Source organism: Malurus melanocephalus, unplaced genomic scaffold (assembly GCF_030028575.1).
Source record: "Malurus melanocephalus ecotype Western Australia unplaced genomic scaffold, MMel_1.1 scaffold_69, whole genome shotgun sequence".
Classification (NCBI taxonomy): domain Eukaryota; kingdom Metazoa; phylum Chordata; class Aves; order Passeriformes; family Maluridae; genus Malurus; species Malurus melanocephalus.
In genome coordinates this window covers 2,562,468-2,578,341 of record NW_026623301.1, presented here as the reverse complement: position 1 = coordinate 2,578,341, position 15,874 = coordinate 2,562,468, and the positions used below count along the sequence as shown (strand labels likewise).

Sequence of the window (15,874 nt, the reverse complement as noted above, 5' to 3'; positions counted from 1 at the left end):
AAATATTTCAACTTATAAAAATCAGCTCTCATGATCATATCTTTAACTTCAGTATGTTTCCTCTCRGTAAGCAAATGATGAAACAATTGACAGACCAGGCAGCCTCACTTGGTGTTACTTGACCCCCAGACTTAAAGATGTTTTAAGGCATATGAAAAGGATTTGTAAACTGAGCTTAAAGGACATTAAAGGGTTGTTTTACTTCTTTTCCCCATGCTGAAAAATATCAAGAACAATCAGATTGTTCTCAATTGTGTTATTCTTATGACTGCTAGTGGTTTCTATAAATGCTCAAAATACTAAATCTAGACATATATCTAAAATCCCAAAGATATCTTTACCATAAATTCAGCAGTATTRTGTGTAGATTTCCTTTTATACACAGAACAATTAAATTCTATACTATAACCCTTAGGGACAAGACAACRAGATAGCCCTGTCTTACCAATGGCCTGTGTAGTATTTTACTGTTTTAAATTTTGTTCATTTAAAATCTTTCAAGAGACTGGTGAAGTCTTGGGTGCTCCACTTTCCTTCAATGAGGGGCTCAGCACTGCTTTKTTTTCAAACCATTTTTACAATCTTTACAACCCACAATAGCATGGGCATYGCTGTGCCATAAATTTAACAGATTAGCCAGTGACTAACTGGTTGAATAGAACTGTAAGTTGTCACTTCTAGCCAGTAACCTTGTGCACACTGGAAAAAGTCAGTGAACTGCAAATGTATTCCCAATGCGATGTTGTCTCTTAATGTCTCTGTGCCATGGCCTTGATGAGYGCTAAATGCTGTTTAACCTTAAGATAACTTCAAGACACTGTCTACTAAAAATTGCTGTGTAATCAGGTCATAAAGGGAAACTTGGATTCTACAAATCACAGGCAACTGTGAAAAAGCAACTGCATTTCAMCACAGACGCCTGAAGAACTCTTTAAACCATGTTTCTTTGCTTTGATATACTTCATCATGTGACTTAGCTTAAGAGGGAAAGAACATTTAGTTTATCATCACGGTTTCTTCAACAGTAAGGAATATAAAACAGGAAATACTTTAATAAATTGCCTCCCTCTTGCCTTTTTCAACTGTTTCTCTCTTGAACTGCACTCCTTTTGGARAGCCGGCACCACCGTCGCTTGATAGCCGTAATGAACGGCGGCGGTGCTGTGTGCCAAGGGCTTGTTTCCCCCTCCTCCAGGACAGCTTTCCCAATGAGACCAGGTCCAAGTTTCGCTGCAGTGCGATGCGGGGTGAGAACGTGAACCACAACTTTACSCGCAGCCCTGCACGGCCCAAGGTTACAGTGCCGCACCCCAGCGCCGGGGCTGCTGTGGGAACAGGGACCATAGGCAGGCCGGGCTGCGCCACGCATCAAGGAACGGGCAGCTCCAAAAACCGGGAAGCTTCAGCCCGCACCCTCTGGCTCCTGCCAGCGCCGCGAGGCACGAAGGGGCACCTCACCGGGAGGCGCATCCCGGGACAAGCCTCCCGGGACTCGGTCGTTCCATTCGGGACCATGCCTTCCCGGCAGGATGAAGGGTGCTGCGGACATGTCAGGCACGGAAGGTGGTGGCGGGGTGCGCGCGCACGGCGGCCGTTGGGCGCGCGACCCCTCGCGCCCGCGGCGGCACCACCGGCGCCCGCCCCGCCGGCGCGTCACGTGACAGCGCCTCACCCCCGCCCCCCGCGCGCCGGGCGTGACGCAGCGCGGCGGATCTACGGCGCGCCACTGGTGACACGGCTCAGCACAAGCGGAGGCGYTCGGCTACCCCCGCGCGGTAAGCGCTGCCTGCCGCGGTGCGGCCGCCTCGTTCCGCTGCCCGGCGGCGCGGGGCGAGCCGCTGCCTCGGCCCTCGCGAGGGGGGCTCACGGGGTCGCCGCGCCGCCGTCTCCCCTCGGGCTTTTTGGGCCTCTGCGCTGCCGTCGTTTTTTTTTTTTTTTTCTCCCTTTGGGGTGGGCGGGCGGGCTGTGGCGCACCCACCGAGCCAATCCTGTGCCGGTTTCCTCCTCAGCTGCTCGCCGATTGGTCAGGGCGCCGAGGGCGGGAAGAGCTCCCCTTGCGCCCATTGGTGGCCGCAGCCGGCCCCAGGGCCGTGGCGGGTCTTCTCTTCCGCTCTGCCGCGGGCGGGTGCCGCGGGGAGACGGAGAGGGCCCGGGAACGGGCGAGGGCAGCGGGACGGAGGGAGCGAGAACCGGGCGGGGTGGGGACCCACACGCGAGTCGCACCGCGTTGCGCGATGTCGGCTGGCGCATGCTCCGGRCTCTTCCCCCGTTCCCTGTGTGTCCCCCTGCCCTCCGTCCAGCTGCCTAGGGTCGGTGCGCACGCGCGAGGCCCGGCCGGGCGGGGCTGTGGCGTGAGGGGACAGCGGCGCACGGCGGCGGTGSCGAGTGCCGGCCCCATGGAGCCGCCGCCTCGCGGGACGGCCCCGGGCAGCGCCCCCGAATCGCCGCGCGGGGACTGTTTGCGCGGCGGCGKCTGCGCATGCGCGGGCGGGGCGAGSCCGGYCCRGGGAGGGCRCTCGGGAGTGTCGGCGTGTGGGGTTCGGCGCTGCCTTGGAACTCCTCTTTTTTTCATTTCCCCCTCCTTTCTGAAGGTTGCGGGAATGAACGTTGAGAAGTRCAGCGGTTGGCCGTGAGGGACGACTGCGGGAGCTCTGTGCGTGGCTCTTAGAAGGGATAAAGGAAGGTTGCTTTTCCTTTTTTCTGCTTCAGTCACCAAGCAGAGCCGTTGCAGAATTACAGAATTAGKTTGGAAAAGACCTCTGATATACCGAACACTGAGTTGTCAACAGACTATAGCACTGCGTGCCACATCCAGTCTTTCCTTAAACACTTCCAGGGACAGTGACTCCGTCACCTCCTCGGATAGTCCATTCCAATGTCTAATCACACTTTCTGGGAATGAATTCTTTCTAACGTTCAACCTCAGCTTCCCCTGTTGCAGCTGAGGCTTTTGTCATTTCATCCTGTCGCTGGTTTTGTGCGAGAAGAGACCAACGCCCACCTGACCACACCCTCCTTTTAGGTGGCTGTAAAGAGTGGTGAGGTCTCTTCGAGCCTCCCCCTAAACCTCCTTTTCTCCAGGCTAAACAATCCCATCTCCCTCAGCCACTCCTAATAGGACTTGTGCTCCAGMCCCTTCMCTTGTTTACAGCCCTCCTCCTGAGGTCAGGCTCTTGAGTCATGAGTGCTTTCGTGCTCTTACAGTCTTGTGATTTTCAACATGGTTTTCTCTGATCTAGGGAGTCAGTAGACTCCCGGGGAACCTGTCAGATTGTGGCAGGAAAGGCAAGTTCCCATAAATGGCATAGTAATGTTAATACGTTTCTAAGGAGGTGTATGTGTGTCTTCGGTAGGAAAGATCATTAAACCAAAACTATTTTCGGTGGCCCTTGAGGGATGAGTTATTATCTATATATTCTCTGTATGAGAAAGAAATTTTTTACTGTGAGGATGGTGAGGCACAGATACATGTTGCCCAGARAGGTGGCTGCCCCATCCCTGCAACTTCCCAGGTCAGGTTGGATTGGACTYGGAGCAGCCGGGTCTAGTGGAAGGTGCYCCTGCCCATGGCAGGAGTGTTGGTGATCTTTAAGGTCCCTTCCAACCCCACCTATTCTATGAGTCTGTGATTTTATCTTGTTGAATTTGACTTGTTATGACAGGTTTCCTGTTGCTCCTTCCAATAACTACTGTTGCCTGTGAATCACAATATTAATACTAAATGCAGTGTTAATTAAAGGAAGAAGAAGAAGAAAAAAACATTGGGATCTGAATGCTGTAGCTAGTAGTGATCTCAGAATTTACATAGTTAAAAGTTTTATTTCTGTTTTCCTGTGCTKCTTTGTTTCTCTGTGTAGTTGTACTGATGCAGACTTGCAAGACTTTGGCTTTGTCATGCGCTCGTGTTCATGCCTATCATACTAAGCATGTTGGTAAACCTAGGGAGTAGTAAATAATGAAAATCTAAAAGTGCAAGGGTRAGAGTAGCAGTGGTGGATTTTCTGATGGTGTAAAACTGTAACACATTAGCATACAGTTAACATACAGTTTAAACACTGATCATTCACAGTGATTCTCACCTTAATAACCCAAAGGTGTGGCATGTGAAGACTATAAATTTTCCATTCCTGTCAGAACACGAGTAGTCAAGATGTTTGTATGTGGGTGGAGCTTTGGATGCTGGGATCTGTATTTTGTCCAAGTCACRCCTCTTCATGAAAGATGAAGACAATTACAGGCTTCAGTTTGGTCTCTCCTGCAATCTCCTATACTATTTACATCAAGTTACATTCATCATAGAAGTAACATTGCAGTCATTCCGTCCTTATTTMATATATTATTTTAGCATGGACATACAATCAGATTGTAGCTTTTATGTATAAAATATGAAGCGTGGCAGTAATTGTATAATCCATAMACTTAAAAAAAGTCAAATGCACTGATGTGACAGCATGATGATGGACTGTGACKTTTTCAGCATGTTCAAACATGTCAATTTTATTATCATTTTGGGAAATATAATTCAAACTACCTGAGTTAAATACTACCATTCTTCTGTAGGAACTATTGTATAGTAACAGCATCAATCTGCATGAGAGTTGCCTTTGGTAGAAATGCTTTTAAAACTCAAGCTGTGTTGTCTCTTTTTATAGAAAAACATTACTTGGAGATAGAATGTGTGTGAGGCAGATGTCAGTCACAGTCCTCCATAAAACCCAACCTTTTGTAATGAAGTAGAGCATTTTTGTGTGAGTGCACACAACATTAAGAATGACATAATTTTGCTTTTCCTGGTTATTTATTATTTTTTGAATGTGTACAGCATTGTGGTTTTGTGCATGAGCTGAAATTTACAGACTGGCACACAAAATGTGGTTGAACTGGCATTGTTGGGTGGCTCTTGTGTTTGAATTTCCTAATGTGGTTTACAATTTAAATACTTTTTTTCTTGGGGAAACAGAAAAGCTTCATTGGATGCATGGATGATCCCATCAGTCAAATAAAAACATTGGTTTAAGATGCATCTGGTCTAGTCATTCATTGAAATTAATGCCATGGTACTATGGTGCATATTAAAGGTACTAAAAGTTGACGTTTTARATTGAAATCTGCAGTATAACACGCTTTTGAAAGCTTGGAGAGAAAAACAAGATGATGTGATTGAACAATGTAATGGCTGTGGTTCCTTCAGCTGTTCACATAATCAGACATGCGGCAGAGTGGTCTCTCTTGCTGTGTTATGTGTTATGTGAGGAGTCAAAAATGGAAATGGTGCTTTCACTTTGACAGCTTGTCAGCAGCTAYCCAGAAGAGCATTCAGGGTTATTCTTCAGGAGGGTTGGCATYGATACCTCGGGTATCACAACCACCCAGCACTGCCACCACTGCCTGAGATGCAGCTGCATCTCGCAGTGCCTGGCCAGCAGCAGCCAAGGAAGTCATGGAGTTGCTGCTCCTCCCGTGCAACATGAGTGGAAGGAGCAGAACCAATGACAGCAGTTCTTGGTGGACACAAAGGCATGAAAGAAATGARCACTGTGCCTCACTGGTGATCACAGAATCAGCTAGGTCAGAAAAGACCTTTGAGATTAAGTCCAATCTATGACCCAACACCACCATGTCARTTAGACCATGGCACTAAGTGCCACATCCGGTCTTAAGCACCTCCAGGGCCGGTGGCTCTACTACCTTCCTGGGCAGTCCATTCCAATGTCTAATCACCCTTTGTGTGACAAAACTTTTCCTCATGTGCAGGCTAAACTCCCCCAGTGCAGTTTAAGATTTTTTTTCTCCTGTCCTGTGCTGGTTGCCGGGGAGAAGAGGCTGACTTCTCTCAGGCAAGTACCAAGTTTATTACTAACAGGCACAGGGTTAACCATTGATGTCTTGGAGARAATGAGCTAGGAGTAGGCTCACATGGGACCTGGCATCGCAAACTGCTTAAATCTTGCCTGGCCTGTGGTGTCCAAGTTCATGTGAAATCTCTCAGATTACAACAGAGTGGTTTAATCTTTGTTCTGTTTGCTTTTGCAGTGCACATTCTTACATGGTTACACAGAAGTGTATAGAAGTTTAAATATGCCTGTACCTACTTCTAAACTGATTTTCTAAACTGGTCATTTTAGGCTGTGTTAATACATAAGCGCAGAATGTTTATTGGCTTGTGTCTATAAAACCAGTGAAGAAGCTAAATGTAAAGGTGCTCTTGTAATTTTTAATTTCTCACCTGCAGAAATTTCAAAAATGAGTTTCTGCTTTGCAGAAAGAAGTTGTATGTTTAAAACAGGGGAACCATATCTGCTTTCCTGCTCTGCAGTTGTGCATGCCATTAATCCTGTTTCTGCCATCGGCCAGTGAAGGGTCTGTAGTTACAGTCTGTGGCCCATTCTAGGTGTTCATGTTAAATAAATGTGGAAGTTCTTATACTTTACTTAATCTCAGTTCTTCAATATGTGAATATGAAAGAAAATTGTGTCCCAAACTTACAAAACGTCGTCAATTTGTAGCTTTATAGCAGAAAGAAACCTARCTACGTTTTTTTCCTCACTATGAAAAGGAAAATGGCAGTAAAAGTGCTACCCAATTCACACACATCCTTACAAAGAAATWACCCATGTACCTTTTCGAAGCAGGCAGTAATGGTGTTCCAAAAGTAAAATGCTTGTTTGCATGATCATGACTGCTTTCCAGTCCTGTGTTAGCGGAGTTGTTGATTGCTAATTTTTGTTTATTTTGTTTTGTTTGCTTGTTCTACAAAGGCTGACCTTTTCTCTCAGTAGTCTGGCCTACTACTGAATTACTGTCTGCAACAGTATGGTGTATGTTTAAGTGGGCTGTGAGGCTGTGGATGTTCTTAGGTTTTTTGATCCGTAGTGGTACGGGCATAAATTTTAATTACCTTTGTCTTTCTGAGTCTAAACACACAAGTTGTTATGTGTGTGTGGCGTATGCAGTGGCCCAGGAGGTGTGCAGAGTTAGGGTATGCAGTGTTTCAGTGTATAGATCTGAATGTATTCTATAGGTTGCTGTTTTGGTACAAGTGTATATATAGATGCTTTTCTAGTTGTTATTTCTGTGTCTCATTGTAGTTAAAAGTTTCTTGCTGTCCTTAGCCCCATCTTTGGATTTCAGAAGTTCTTCTTAAAAATATAGGCAGCAACATGTAAAAAAACCATATRTAAATGTTAAAATCCACTGGAATTACAAGGGGTAGCAAAACTCATCTGAATAGTAATACTAAGTCATCATTTTTTATGGAAATTATTGTGTCGTGATTTTTCTTGAAATGGAATCCATATGGTTGCCATTTGGATGGCCTTAGGAGTTCTGGTATGGCTGTATATATGTGAGTTCCCTATTTTGTCATGTTTTCAAGCCTAGACTCATTCTGGAAGAGCCTGTGACCTTGACCTCTTTCCATTCAGTGTAGTGGGTTAGAGATTGGATTTGTTTAAATGTTTGCTGTAAACATTTGCTATGAACATATGAGATAGTCCATTCAGAGTTGACTTTAGGACACCTGATCAGGAAGAGACTTTACCTGTGCTAGTGGTGGGTATGTAGCATGTTAGCATGACCCACTTCTGTGTCCAAGGGAGAAGCATGGACRGGGGTGACCTTTCCATCTTGGCTCACATGTGAAAGGATCAGCCTTGCTGCTGTTGTACTGCTTGGAGGGTTGGTGCCTCTGGAAACCACTGTGCTGGCTGTGTGTGTGCTGGAGCGGAGTCGGATCCTGCTGTATGCCCAGGGCTCACTGCATGTGCCAGGGTTTCCTGCTCAGTATTCTGCAGAATAAAAGGAAAGGAAATCCTTCATGGCTGACAAGTGTCAGATTTCCTGGTGCAGGGGATGCAGCAGTGGGAGGCTTCTGAGAAGCATRTCTTGAGGCTCCTGGGATACCCAGCATGTATGCAAATCTTTCTCCGCAAGAACCACAGCAGAGGAATATGGCACTTTTGCATTTTGCAATGCCTAATGGTCTTGCAACATGAAGAAAGAAATTCCTATTGCATGCTTGTCTTCCATTGAATGTTTAAGTGACTTTGAATATTTAAGTTGGATTGTTCCAGGTCCTTGAGAGAAGGATAGCAAACTCCATAAATTCAGTGAAAGCAAAATGTTGCAGTGTCCTGGTTCTTTGGTGTGTAATGCGCTTTCTTGCATTTAGGACACTGAACATGCAGTGAGGACAGCAGTGATCCTTGTGTTTTGTTTTTTGTTTGATTTGTTACTTTTGTTGCCTTTTTCCATTTTCAATGCCAGTGAAGTAAAGGCTATTTCTTCTCATGGTCTCCATGTTAGGCAAACCGAGGTTTATCTTCATCTTTAAAGGGAAGGGAGTTCTTCATTGTGTCATATACATTGTAAGTTGGATATACATTTCTGAAAAGTCAGAATGGATAAATATAAAATCTAAAAGCACCGATAAACTGCAGCTTACTTGTTTGCTTTGGCACCTCCAGAATAAAGTGCAATGAATACTAAAAATTACTAGTTCAGCATGTGTATCTTTTGCTGGGCAAAGCTTTGCTGTAAGTCRGAGCTAATTTTTTTTGATTTGGATCCGGTGCTGGCACAACATGTAAGTTCAAAGATACAGTACATAAAGATGTTTTCTGGAKGTTGTCTTCAAAATCTGCCAACTTAGTTTCTATTGTTCTGAGTTTTATTGGTACAACAATGGACTGATTTGAATTGCATTTGTTTTTTCCCTCTGCCTGTTGTTTGCATTTTCATTTTAAATTATTTACAAGTCTGAGGCTTGAAGATGAGAGCCTAATGAATACTTTTAAAAATAAAACCTTCTTCTTTAAGCATGTTATGCTTCATGTTTTGAATTTATAACCCAAGCCTTAATGAATAGTTTCCTAGTTGCTCTCATCTTAGAATTTATAAGCTGTCCTATTTACAAGTCTTACCTATACAATGGAAAGATAATTTATGTTTACCTTAAATGAACTGTTCTTGTTAACAAGCTTAAACTGCTAATTAGGAATAATAAGGCAATGAATACTATGTCAAACCTTTTAACAAGAAAGCAAAGACGCAATATTTAGTTGTTGATCCCTTTTCTGGTACATTCTGTGTAAGAATACTGAGTGTTGTGTTTTTGCTCTCTCATATATGCACCAGGTTTATAAAAGTATTTTAGGGAGAAACTATGGCCTATAGATGCTCACAGAGGCAGGTTGACTTCTGCCCTACATTTAAGACTGTAAGTCTGTGTACTATGATACTGCTAAAAGCCTCTTTGTTGCAAGGCTTCACATAGATGGCAGACATGTGAAGAAACCTTATGATTTCAGGTTTATGTCCAGGTAGTATTTTTTAACAGATAAGTTATTCTCCTGAAACAGCAGCAGGGATAGCAGTAGTTGTTTTGTTTTGAGTGTACATTAATGTAATTTAATCAGGAAGGAAAGAAAACCTGGGACTAGAATTTGATGTTATTTACCTGACTATAAATCGGAATATTTCCTTTTAGTTTAACAGAATTTTTTCAATTTGTGTCAAAATGATCAAAATCAGAACCTGACACAAGCTCTTCATTTCATAATTTTTGCATAGAACCAAGGAAATAAAATTGGATTTTTTTTTTTTTCTGTCCAAATCCTACCCAAAAGCCAGATTGGTTCTTGAGCAAAGGTTTTATAACTATGTGTTTTTACTTGCTGGTACCAGGAGCTTGGCAGATATGTTATATGAAAAAAAAACTACCCTTTCTTTTCTTTAGTTGTTTCTCATGAGACTTTGTCAAAGATGCAAACTTGTGAATTTGAGTGCCATTCTGAATCTAGGTAGCTCAAAAATTCTTGACAGTATTGCTTTTACTTCTCTGTGTGTGCCTCTGATACCTGCAGAGGGTTGTATGTAGGCTTTGTTCCCTGTTTCGTTTTTTTGTGTCACCCAAGTAGTCYGCAGTAGGGTTGGCAACCTGAGGAGGAAAGGGGAGGAAGAGACTGAAGAGAAAGTTGATGTAGGTCTGGCATCAACCTTCTGCTGCTCTGGAGCAGACATCTGATGAGACATAAGAGCTCCTCTCAAACYCCAAGAATCCCTCCTGGGCACAAGGTCACTGGGTACAGAAGGTGTTTGGAGAGGACAAATGGAAACCTGACAATACATTTTGCTAGCTCTGGTCAGCCTATTCAAATTCAATTTCCTCGTAAAAAACATTTCCTCGTGCTGAACTTTSCTTATGGAGATTGACTTGCAGGAATGCTTTCTCTTTTTCTTCATTCACATCATCATGATTTCAGATGTTGCTGATTTCAGTAAAGTGTATTTTGAGGGTGAGTGTTAAATAAACTCRTTTTTGGAGAATGTGTACCTTTGTATTTTGTATGTAAGAGTATTTACCCTACGAGGGGATGAATTTCTGAGGAGATCATGTACAGGCAGAGGCAATATATTGTACCAGCCACTATGGAGGGAGAAGTAGGCAAGCTTTCAGGCACACAAACTTGTCTTTGTATCAGCTGCTGGTACCAAGATAATGAAAATATATTTAAACGAAAACAAAGTTAATCTCTGAAGTTTATACTTAAATCTTGTATGGAAATGCAGGAATGTAAGGAGCATGTCTTTTTATGGGCTCAAAATATTTTATTTATACCTTTATTGTAAGTACTCAAAGGTCTGTAGACTTGCCGTTAGAGAGTTTTGGGTAGCAATATAACTTACCATGCTGAGAAAACTTCAWTTGATGTAACTGTGGCCATCATTTAGTTTTTTACTTTATTTTTCAGTTATTTTTCATCCTTGTAAGTTAGGTTTCTAAGCTCTATAGGATCTGTTTTGGGAGAAAATAAATACTTCACATAATATTTAAATTTTGTTTGAATAAACCACCTAGAAAGCACAGGGAAAAAAGGTATATTCCCTAAAGTAAAATCGCAGTAGGGATTTTGCATTATAAAAGATGATATTCATAGTGCTGGATTTGTTTAAACCGTCAGAATTGCAAAGCATAAATAATTACATAATTTCACACTTTCCAGTGAAGTCAGACCCTGATTAAGAAGTTGACAGCCTGAAAGAGTCTGCTCTTTGACAGTGATGTCTGTATTTTCTCAATTTGTAGCAACTGCATCTAGGAAAACAAGCTGAGCTTTATATCCTTTACTTTGAATGAAAACCCTTATTGACAAAGGGAGAATATTCCTTTTATTAAAAGTTTTCATACTTTAAATGCACAGATATTTCATMTTTTCTGCTTTCAGCTAGCATATATTTTGCTGATACCAGGTCTTCTTGCTGCYTTGGTCCTCACTGTCTTTCAGTATGTTTGATATTCATATTTCTTTTTTATTCCTTCTTCCTTGCTGTGCTTTTTTTCTTCCTTTTTTTAAACAAATAGACAATATGGTAATATGAACTCTAATAGGAAAAAGGCATTGTTTAACTCAGTTGGGGTACTACTAATCCAGTCACCAAATGTAACCATAACACAGCATGCATTTTAATTATTAAATGTAATGGAAACTTCRCATTTTAAATCTAGAGCTATAAACCACTTGTTTGAAAATGCACAGTTCAGTGCTATGATTTTAGCTTGTAGTGAATTACTGGGCAGTATTCTTTGATCAGTTATTACAAGTTGAAGATTAGTAGCATTCAGTGCTTGTGTTAATTTTGAGAGTACATATAGGAGTCACTGCAGGTCAAACTGAAGCTCAGTTTGTGTATTTTTAATGATTTAGTTAGCTGACTGGTTAAAGCAAWGCTAAAGTGTGTGGCTAATATAGTCAGGCCAGTCATTCCAAATAGGGGTGATTTAAAAGCACATTTTGAGGGCTAATATGCCCCCAAATTCTYGTCCTTTGTAAAATACACTTTATTATTAAAAGCCATATTGTTGAGGTTTTGCTTTTAGAAYTGCTTGTTTGAATAGTTTTTTGAAAGCATTCCTAATGATTTTTTCAGTGACCTTCCACTAAATAAGAGCAGMCAGGTAGAACAATTAATAAATGTTTTCTCATGTTTGTTTCATACATGCTTTCATAATGAATACATTTTGACCATAAATTCTAATAAATACAGTGAATTCAAATGAAATAATCTCATTGTCTGTGCATTTTTGGACATGAAATATAGAACCACTCCTATGGTGAATGTGGATTTTATTGACTCTTCCCAAAAGATTATTAGTCCCTGCATAGGATGTGCAGGCTCTGTTTTCAGGAGTGGCGGATGCCTTGTTATGGAGCAGCTGCTGTAGGTTTGGAGGAGTAGTGGGCTTTGCTTAGGTGCCTGCTTTGGGGCGCTCACACAGCAGGCGTGCCCTAGGTACAAGAACAAGGCTTCTCAGGTTCGTGAGCAGTAAATAATACGGTTGTAGCTCTGAAGAGTCTGTGTCTTCCTTTCTCCAGGGTGCCAGATATAGCAGCTCATTTTCTAGGCTTAGGAGTTTTTCTGTTGCTGAGTGGCTGTCTCATGCTGGTTGAGAAGGAGTTGGATTTTTTTCCTCCCTCCCTGTATTGGATACGAGATACCAGTGCCTAAAACTCCAGGTCTCACTTTCTGATGCAGACATCTTAAATCTTGACATTGAGCAGCACACTAGGGGCTAACATACCAACATAAGTGATTTTGGACTGTTGAATTTTGGGAATTGCGTACAGTTTTTGTGCCATGGGAGTATTAGATCCATTAGAGGATCCTTGCCACCTGGTTCAGCCTTTCCCTTCATCTTTTTTCCTATGGTGATCTAACATAAATTTCATAAACTAGTAAGTGATTTTACATTTGCAGCCTTTGCTCTTTGAGTCTGGTTGTTTTAAAGGTATGTTTGTCTCAGAACACCAAATTCTCATTCTTTCTCTTGTTCCTCACTGTTCATCTCTATTGCAAACCAAATGATATCAAAATAATGAATTACATTAATGTCTAATAGATCCTCAAAATTCATACTTTGTAGTTATTGTTGCTCATGTACCTTTTCTGAGTGTGTTGCAGGAAAGTGTGTAGGTAATATCTTCATACTGTATTTGTTCTTTATGCATATTTTGGAAATATCCTCTGCTGTCTGTGTGTACCAGATTAATCTAGTTCACTAAAAGATCTTCCCTGTGAAGGTTATTTTTTAAAACTGTGACTACAGCCAAGCCTGAATCAGTGTAGAGAACCAATGAATTTATAAACCTTAGTTATTTATATTTTTCTGGGAATTGTTTGCAATATATATGCATAGTCCTCATGGACTGCAGTTAAAGTATTTCTATGAGAGAGGCTTTTCTGGTGAATAAACTTAGTTGAAGACTAAATAAAGGCTATGTTTGAACACATGGCCTTGGTGGTTTCCTCTAAGCAAGAGAGCAGCATTACCTGGGGCACATGGGAACATCTCTGGACTTCAGTTCTTTGCCAGCTTTCCTGGTACCCCTGAGACAGTGTCTGCAGTCAGCTACCGGGTGTAGCTCGATTTTTGCGCTCTCCAGCYTGTCCAAGTCACCAGCTGCACTGTGAGAACCAACACAGGGTTTTGCTCYTTTGCTACTTCTTTCTATTTCTTCAGACTGTAAAAGGGGAACTCTGAAAATAAAGGTAAAATTCACTTAGGTGATTTTTGTTGTGCTCTGGAAAAAGCAAGATACTGCAAGCAGGAAATAGCCTAGGTTGTAGCTTGCACCTTAAGSTCATAGGTTGCTTGTCTCCTGTTGCTTTATTTCATGGTTCATTTTGGAATCTGCCATCTTATGTATGAATTGTTTTCCATGATGTCTTAAACAAGACACTTAAACCTTTTAATTCTTTGGCTTCTATGAACTTCTGATTGTTTTTATCTGTCTSTRTCTTTCTGTTCAGTTTTCACTGCAYTATATGTTGTCCAATCTCYAGTTCCTGAATTCTCAAGACTRAAATCTCTTAATTGAGGGAACCCTTTTTTTTTATGTGCGGTTTTGTCTATCTGTCATTTTTTAGAYGTGCTGACATGTTTTGTCTTGTCTCTTCACTGACACAGGTGATTTTAATGCTCTTTGCTATTCTCACTCATTTTCCATTTGTCCAATTCCCAGTAGTACAGCTGATTTCAGRAGGCAACAGTAGGGTAAGATAGCCTGAACCTGGCAGGTCAGCAGCAGCTGGARGTCAGTACCTGGCTCCCATCTGCCTAGGGGCTCTGGTGCTGCCAGCTGACCATCTCCCAATGATTCTTCAGGGAATGGGGTAGGAAGATAGGTCTGAATTACAGTAGATGGCATTAAAATTCTTAATCTGATTGCTTTTCCCCTTCTCTTCTCTTGCATTCTTTCTTGCCTTCCTTGTGAAACAGATTTTCTTTTTAATTTGTAAAAGGAATAGTATACCAACTTTAAGTATGAAGTGGATTTTTACAGCTGAGTTATAAATTCCAAAAACTAGGTGGTTTATAATTTGAGCGCTTATGGGGGAGAGAACGTTATAATACGTTTGTAACCTTTTTTTCCCTCTCTTTAGTGAATAGACCATTTAAACTAAATTAAGTAAAGGATATAAATTCTGTTGTTTCAGTTTTTAATATTTCATGGCTGATTTTATAGATAAAAGTTACATTTAACAATAAATATGAAGAAGAATTTATACAGCCTGTTCTAGTTTGATATGGAACAGCAAATCCCATTTCTCTGTAGCTGTAAAGAAAATTCATTATAATGTCTTTGATTGTAAGAGATGTCTTCATTGTGATTAGTTACACTGATAATAAAACAACCTTTTTACAAATGGCACAAGATACATGAGATCTCATGTGTCTGCCTTTTAATAGCATTGAATATGTGCATTTGCTACCTTTATTCTGTAGTCCTTTCATTTTAACTGAGCACTTATAAAATCTACAAGTTATTAAAAATAATCTAATACAATTTAATTTTTCTTTTGAAGCATTCCAGGAAGTAATTATTAACATAGCTAAACATTGTTAATGGTTGAGTTTTCAAAATATAAACTAATTTTAATTAAAAAGAGTGTCCTGCACTGAGCACTGCTGAGGGCACACCACAAATCCTGTGTTCGGATTTGGTCCACTCACATCAAGAAAGACATTGAGGTGCTGGAGTGTGTGTAAAGAWGGGCAACAGAGCTGTGTCTGGAGCACAAGGCTTATGAGGAGCTGGAGTTGTTTAGYCTGAAGAAAATGAGACTTGTGGGAGACCTTAGCCCTTTCTGCAAGTAYCTGGAAGGTACCATCTGTGGGCAGATGGGGGTTGGTTTCTTCTCACAAGTAACAAGTGACAGAACAAGAGGRCATGGCCTCAAGTTGCACTGGGGAAAGTTTAAATTTGATTTATGAAAAATTCCTTTGCTGAAAGGGTGGTCAAGCCCTGAAGCAGGCTGCCCATGTAAGGGGTGGAGGTTAGCATCCATGCAGGTATTTAAAAGAGGTGTGGATGTGGCAYTTGACATGGTTTAGTGGTGAACTTKGTRGTGCTMGGTTAACAGTTGGACTCGATGATCTTTTCCAAGCTAAACAATTCTGTGATTTGGGGAGAGGGAGAATTTTGTGAGGAATTCATTGAAACGGGTATTAATTTATATTTTCCATTGTACATGCATCTAAGAATACTAAGATCTCCTTAACTCCGTAGTACAGAATGAGATTGATGAGAAAAGTACAATGGTCGTAATAAGAGCCTTTGCACATTGCTATGATTTTGCTGTTACAGGGGTTCAAACAGTAAAATCTTCTGTATTGTTTAGTATATGGAAATAATATCAGATATTAAATCCTGGAAAAGTGGTGCATTTACYACAAAATTTTAACTCGTAAAATGTATTGTATTTTAAATTATAAAATGGAATTGCAGGGTCATTGTTAAAAGTGAATTCATTTCCTGCCTCATGTAAAAAGATTTTGGTGTTTTAGAATGAGGAAGGCTGCTTAGCTGATGTA

At 41.5% G+C, this 15,874-nt stretch overlaps 1 protein-coding gene across 1 annotated transcript in view; it reads left to right on the top strand.

Moving 5' to 3' along the window:
* Nucleotides 1-1,692: 1,692 nt before the first annotated feature.
* Nucleotides 1,693-15,874, top strand: part of ZNF407 (zinc finger protein 407) — a 333,682-nt gene continuing 319,500 nt past the window's right edge. The window contains exon 1 of the mRNA XM_057366642.1: nt 1,693-1,775. The gene's annotated coding sequence lies outside the window, so the exon portion shown is untranslated. The remainder of the gene's footprint in view (nt 1,776-15,874) is intronic.